Here is a 7,564-nt window from a genome sequence, read left to right as displayed (position 1 = left end):
AGGTAAACTGATTATGATGCCCTGACTCTAACCTAAAACCACATCAGGGATACATGCATATTTCATAACATATTATTATTGTAATCCATACAGTCATTAGCATGCAACAGCCTATTCAAACAGCATGGAGAATCTGCAGATTCATCTCTGGATGAGCAGAAACTGCTCTTATGTGCACAGGGTTTGCTTACCTGGGTTTGCCTGCTTCACTGAGCTCTTTTCACATCAGCAGTCTTCAGGGTAAAAGCATGTTAAGAACAGAATAACATAAGAAAGGTTACAAACGAGAGGAGGCCATTCGGCCCATCTTGCTCGTTTGGTTGTTAGTAGCTTATTGATCCCAGAATCTCATCAAGCAGCTTCTTGAAGGATCCCAGGGTGTCAGCTTCAACAACATTACTAGGGAGTTGGTTCCAGACTCCCACAATTCTCTGTTTAAAAAGGTGTCTCCTATGTTCTGTTCCGAATGCCCCTTTGCCTAATCTCCATTTGTGACCCCTGGTTGTTACTGGCTGAAACCATGTCAGTCAATAGGGGAAGCAGCTGATTGGTTAATGACAAGAAAGATAGCCCTGAAAGGGTAGGGTGGGGACAATCGGAACCTCAGAAAAGCCTAGCAGTGCTGCTGATCCCGAGGAGCGGAACAGCTTCCCTGCTGGAATCCCAGGATCAGTGCCGCTGATCCCAAGGAGCAGAACGGCTTCCCTGCTGGAATCCCTGGATCAGTGCCGCTGATCCCAAGGAGCAGAACGGCTTCCCTGCTGGAATCCCAGGATCAGTGCCGCTGATCCCGAGGAGCGGAACGGCTTCCCTGCTGGAATCCTGAGGAACGGAACAGCTTCCCTGCTGGAATCCCTGGATCAGTGCCGCTGATCCCGAGGAGCAGAACGGCTTCCCTGCTGGAATCCCTGGATCAGTGCTGCTGATCCCGAGGAGCGGAACAGCTTCCCTGCTGGAATCCCAGGATCAGTGCCGCTGATCCCAAGGAGCAGAACGGCTTCCCTGCTGGAATCCCAGGATCAGTGCCGCTGATCCCAAGGAGCAGAACGGCTTCCCTGCTGGAATCCCTGGATCAGTGCCGCTGATCCCGAGGAGCGGAACGGCTTCCCTGCTGGAATCCCAGGATCAGTGCCGCTGATCCCGAGGAGTGGAACGGCTTCCCTGCTGGAATCCTGAGGAACGGAACAGCTTCCCTGCTGGAATCCCTGGATCAGTGCCGCTGATCCCGAGGAGCAGAACGGCTTCCCTGCTGGAATCCCTGGATCAGTGCCGCTGATCCCGAGGAGCGGAACGGCTTCCCTGCTGGAATCCCGGGATCAGTGTCGCTGATCCCGAGGAGCGGAACGGCTTCCCTGCTGGAATCCCTGGATCAGTGCCGCTGATCCCAAGGAGCAGAACGGCTTCCCTGCTGGAATCCTGAGGAACGGAACAGCTTCCCTGCTGGAATCCCTGGATCAGTGCCGCTGATCCCGAGGAGCAGAACGGCTTCCCTGCTGGAATCCCTGGATCGGTGCCGCTGATCCCGAGGAGCGGAACGGCTTCCCTGCTGGAATCCCGGGATCAGTGCCGCTGATCCCGAGGAGCGGAACGGCTTCCCTGCTGGAATCCTGGGATCAGTGTCGCTGATCCCGAGGAGTGGAACGGCTTCCCTGCTGGAATCCCTGGATCAGTGCCACTGATCCCAAGGAGCAGAACGGCTTCCCTGCTGGAATCCTGAGGAACGGAACAGCTTCCCTGCTGGAATCCCTGGATCAGTGCCGCTGATCCCGAGGAGCGGAACGGCTTCCCTGCTGGAATCCTGGGATCAGTGTCGCTGATCCCGAGGAGTGGAACGGCTTCCCTGCTGGAATCCCTGGATCAGTGCCACTGATCCCAAGGAGCAGAACGGCTTCCCTGCTGGAATCCTGAGGAACGGAACAGCTTCCCTGCTGGAATCCCTGGATCAGTGCCGCTGATCCCGAGGAGCGGAACGGCTTCCCTGCTGGAATCCCGGGATCAGTGCCGCTGATCCCGAGGAGCGGAATGGCTTCCCTGCTGGAATCCCAGGATCAGTGCCGCTGATCCCGAGGAGTGGAACGGCTTCCCTGCTGGAATCCCTGGATCAGTGCCGCTGATCCCGAGGAGCGGAACGGCTTCCCTGCTGGAATCCCGGGATCAGTGCCGCTGATCCCGAGGAGCGGAACGGCTTCCCTGCTGGAATCCTGGGATCAGTGTCGCTGATCCCGAGGAGTGGAACGGCTTCCCTGCTGGAATCCCTGGATCAGTGCCACTGATCCCAAGGAGCAGAACGGCTTCCCTGCTGGAATCCTGAGGAACGGAACAGCTTCCCTGCTGGAATCCCTGGATCAGTGCCGCTGATCCCGAGGAGCGGAACGGCTTCCCTGCTGGAATCCCGGGATCAGTGCCGCTGATCCCGAGGAGCGGAACGGCTTCCCTGCTGGAATCCTGGGATCAGTGTCGCTGATCCCGAGGAGCGGAACGGCTTCCCTGCTGGAATCCCTGGATCAGTGCCGCTGATCCCAAGGAGCGGAACGGCTTCCCTGCTGGAATCCCTGGATCAGTGCCGCTGATCCCGAGGAGCGGAAAGGCTTCCCTGCTGGAATCCTGGGATCAGTGTCGCTGATCCCGAGGAGCGGAACGGCTTCCCTGCTGGAATCCCTGGATCAGTGCCGCTGATCCCAAGGAGCAGAACGGCTTCCCTGCTGGAATCCTGGGATCAGTGTTGCTGATCCCGAGGAGCGGAACGGCTTCCCTGCTGGAATCCCTGGATCAGTGTCGCTGATCCCAAGGAGCGGAACGGCTTCCCTGCTGGAATCCTGAGGAACGGAACAGCTTCCCTGCTGGAATCCCTGGATCAGTGCCGCTGATCCCAAGGAGCGGAATGGCTTCCCTGCTGGAATCCCTGGATCAGTGTCGCTGATCCCGAGGAGTGGAACGGCTTCCCTGCTGGAATCCCTGGATCAGTGCCGCTGATCCCGAGGAGTGGAACGGCTCCCCTGCTGGAATCCTGGGATCAGTGCCGCTGATCCCGAGGAGCGGAATGGCTTCCCTGCTGGAATCCCAGGATCAGTGCCGCTGATCCCGAGGAGTGGAACGGCTTCCCTGCTGGAATCCCTGGATCAGTGCCGCTGATCCCGAGGAGCGGAACGGCTTCCCTGCTGGAATCCTGGGATCAGTGCCGATGATCCCGAGGAGCGGAATGGCTTCTCTGCTGGAATCCCGGGATCGCACAGTGAGCTGCTGATTAGCACACCTGCCTCACACACCTCTGGGTTTACTCGACAGGTAAGACAGCGAAAGAATTAAATGGCAGACTCGGGATCACAAGCACTAAAAATAATTTTCTGGGGATCACCTTCAGGGTTCTGTCTGTCCAATCCAAGGTGTGTTGTTCTGGGCTCGTGGTTGGGCTTGACAACAGCAGTGCTCCTGTTCTGCACTTCTCTCTCTTTCCACTAGAGTATGTTGGAGCAGCATCACCCATAAACAGCTGGTTGCCAAAAAGTCTCTACTAAAAATGATGAACGGGAGGAGGGTATTTGGACCATCTAAGCTAGTGTGTTTTTTACCAGCTGATTGATCTCAGAAGTTTTTGAAGAGGTTTTCTGTTCAGAGATATTAAAATGTTCTAACCCAAAACACCAAGAGCTGCAGGGATAGTTTCATTTAGTTTAATTTTGAGTCACTGCAAGTGCAAGAGATTCTCTCAACAATTATTACAGCGTTACTGTGTTCAAAATCTACTGCATTACCACAGCGTTACTGTGTTCAAAATCTACTGCATTATTACAGCGTTACTGTGTTCAAAATCTACTGCATTATTACAGTCAGACATAGCAGCAACAGCAACAACATTGTATTTATATAGGGCCTTTCATAGCAAGTATCCCAAGGAACTTTACAAGATTTAAACAAACTAAAAGAAAAAGTACAATTAAGTACAGTTAAAAGCCTGAGATTCCAAGAAACAGGATCTAAACCAATCGAGAGCAATGCCTGAGATTCCAACAAACAGGATCTAAACCAATCGAGAGCAATGCCTGAGATTCCAACAAACAGGATCTAAACCAATCGAGAGCAATGCCTGAGATTCCAACAAACAGGATCTAAACCAATCGAGAGCAATGCCTGAGATTCCAACAAACAGGATCTAAACCAATCGAGAGCAATGCCTGAGATTCCGACGAACAGGATCTAAACCAATCGAGAGCAATGCCTGAGATTCCAACAAACAGGATCTAAACCAATCGAGAGCAATGCCTGAGATTCCAACAAACAGGATCTAAACCAATCGAGAGCAATGCCTGAGATTCCAACAAACAGGATCTAAACCAATCGAGAGCAATGCCTGAGATTCCAACAAACAGGATCTAAACCAATCGAGAGCAATGCCTGAGATTCCAACAAACAGGATCTAAATCAATCGAGAGCAATGCCTGAGATTCCAACAAACAGGATCTAAATCAATCGAGAGCAATGCCTGAGATTCCAACAAACAGGATCTAAACCAATCGAGAGCAATGCCTGAGATTCCAATTGTCTCCTCTAATCTTCATAGTAAAACATTGTGTTCAACCGTGTCAAATGCTGCACTAAGATCAAGTAAAACTAGAATGGAATAACATCCAGAATCAGCAGCCATTAGCAGATAATTTACAACTCTGACAAGAGTTGTTTCTGAATTATGCTGTTTATGGAAACTAGACCGAAAGGGCTCAAAGAGGTTATATCGAGCTAGAAGATGTTGTAATTGAGAAACAAGCATGTGTTCTTAACAAGCATGTGTCCAGAAAAGGCCAATTAGAAATGGCCTGTAATTCCTCAGTAACAGTTTAAGAACTGCTTGTTTTAAAAGCGCAGGGACCACCCCAGTATTCAGAGAGGAGTTAGTACTGCTTGTTTTAAAAGCGCAGGGACCACCCCAGTATTCAGAGAGGAGTTAGTACTGCTTGTTTTAAAAGTGCAGGGACCACCCCAGTATTCAGAGAGGAGTTAGTACTGCTTGTTTTAAAATCGCAGGGACCACCCCAGTATTCAGAGAGGAGTTAGTACTGCTTGTTTTAAAAGTGCAGGGACCACCCCAGTATTCAGAGAGGAGTTAGTACTGCTTGTTTTAAAAGCGCAGGGACCACCCCAGTATTCAGAGAGGAGTTAGTACTGCTTGTTTTAAAAGTGCAGGGACCACCCCAGTATTCAGAGAGGAGTTAGTACTGCTTGTTTTAAAAGCGCAGGGACCACCCCAGTATTCAGAGAGGAGTTAGTACTGCTTGTTTGAAAATCGCAGGGACCACCCCAGTATTCAGAGAGGAGTTAGTACTGCTTGTTTTAAAAGTGCAGGGACCACCCCAGTATTCAGAGAGGAGTTAGTACTGCTTGTTTTAAAAGCGCAGGGACCACCCCAGTATTCAGAGAGGAGTTAGTACTGCTTGTTTTAAAATCGCAGGGACCACCCCAGTATTCAGAGAGGAGTTAGTACTGCTTGTTTTAAAAGCGCAGGGACCACCCCAGTATTCAGAGAGGAGTTAGTACTGCTTGTTTGAAAATCGCAGGGACCACCCCAGTATTCAGAGAGGAGTTAGTACTGCTTGTTTTAAAAGTGCAGGGACCACCCCAGTATTCAGAGAGGAGTTAGTACTGCTTGTTTTAAAAGCGCAGGGACCACCCCAGTATTCAGAGAGGAGTTAGTACTGCTTGTTTTAAAAGCGCAGGGACCACCCCAGTATTCAGAGAGGAGTTAGTACTGCTTGTTTTAAAAGCGCAGGGACCACCCCAGTATTCAGAGAGGAGTTAGTACTGCTTGTTTTAAAAGCGCAGGGACCACCCCAGTATTCAGAGAGGAGTTAGTACTGCTTGTTTTAAAAGCGCAGGGACCACCCCAGTATTCAGAGAGGAGTTAGTACTGCTTGTTTTAAAAGCGCAGGGACCACCCCAGTATTCAGAGAGGAGTTAGTACTGCTTGTTTTAAAAGCGCAGGGACCACCCCAGTATTCAGAGAGGAGTTAGTACTGCTTGTTTTAAAAGCGCAGGGACCACCCCAGTATTCAGAGAGGAGTTAGTACTGCTTGTTTTAAAATCGCAGGGACCACCCCAGTATTCAGAGAGGAGTTTGTACTGCTTGTTTTAAAAGCGCAGGGACCACCCCAGTATTCAGAGAGGAGTTAGTACTGCTTGTTTTAAAAGCGCAGGGACCACCCCAGTATTCAGAGAGGAGTTAGTACTGCTTGTTTTAAAAGTGCAGGGACCACCCCAGTATTCAGAGAGGAGTTAGTACTGCTTGTTTTAAAAGTGCAGGGACCACCCCAGTATTCAGAGAGGAGTTAGTACTGCTTGTTTTAAAAGCGCAGGGACCACCCCAGTATTCAGAGAGGAGTTAGTACTGCTTGTTTTAAAAGCGCAGGGACCACCCCAGTATTCAGAGAGGAGTTAGTACTGCTTGTTTTAAAAGCGCAGGGACCACCCCAGTATTCAGAGAGGAGTTAGTACTGCTTGTTTTAAAATCGCAGGGACCACCCCAGTATTCAGAGAGGAGTTTGTACTGCTTGTTTTAAAAGCGCAGGGACCACCCCAGTATTCAGAGAGGAGTTAGTACTGCTTGTTTTAAAAGCGCAGGGACCACCCCAGTATTCAGAGAGGAGTTAGTACTGCTTGTTTTAAAAGTGCAGGGACCACCCCAGTATTCAGAGAGGAGTTAGTACTGCTTGTTTTAAAAGTGCAGGGACCACCCCAGTATTCAGAGAGGAGTTAGTACTGCTTGTTTTAAAAGCGCAGGGACCACCCCAGTATTCAGAGAGGAGTTAGTACTGCTTGTTTTAAAAGCACAGGGACCACCCCAGTATTCAGAGAGGAGTTAGTACTGCTTGTTTTAAAAGTGCAGGGATCACCCCAGTATTCAGAGAGGAGTTAGTACTGCTTGTTTTAAAAGCGCAGGGACCACCCCAGTATTCAGAGAGGAGTTAGTACTGCTTGTTTTAAAAGTGCAGGGACCACCCCAGTATTCAGAGAGGAGTTAGTACTGCTTGTTTTAAAAGTGCAGGGATCACCCCAGTATTCAGAGAGGAGTTAGTACTGCTTGTTTTAAAAGTGCAGGGATCACCCCAGTGTTCAGAGAGGAGTTAGTACTGTGCTCCAAACCTCTGCCTACAGCCTTCATGAACTGTAACTCACCGGTAAACCACGGGGAGGAGCGCACAAAACATACTACACAGGGGCAAGAGCATTTAAAATACCAGACAATACTGCATTATATTGATTAAGCTTATCAACCGAGTTTAAACAAATTTAACAGGGAGCAACAAACAGCCCGTGTAAACTTGGATGGTTCAACAGCTTTCACATTATGAAAAGTCACAGCCTCTTCCCCTCGGCCACAAACACAAACCATTTAAACTGTTGCTAAGTGTATAACTTTTTATTTTTTTCTGAAAAGACCCAGAAACCTATAAGAAAAATGTCTGCATCCTTGTAATGATAAATACCTTACTCACAATCTGTCCGTGTCATGTGTTCCCCCGATTAGCCAGCAGGGGGCAGTACAGTATTCCTCTGTGTGTGCACCCCCTGAATC

This window comes from Acipenser ruthenus, chromosome 1 (genome assembly GCF_902713425.1).
Source record: "Acipenser ruthenus chromosome 1, fAciRut3.2 maternal haplotype, whole genome shotgun sequence".
Lineage (NCBI taxonomy): Eukaryota > Metazoa > Chordata > Actinopteri > Acipenseriformes > Acipenseridae > Acipenser > Acipenser ruthenus.
This window is presented reverse-complemented; position numbering follows the sequence as displayed.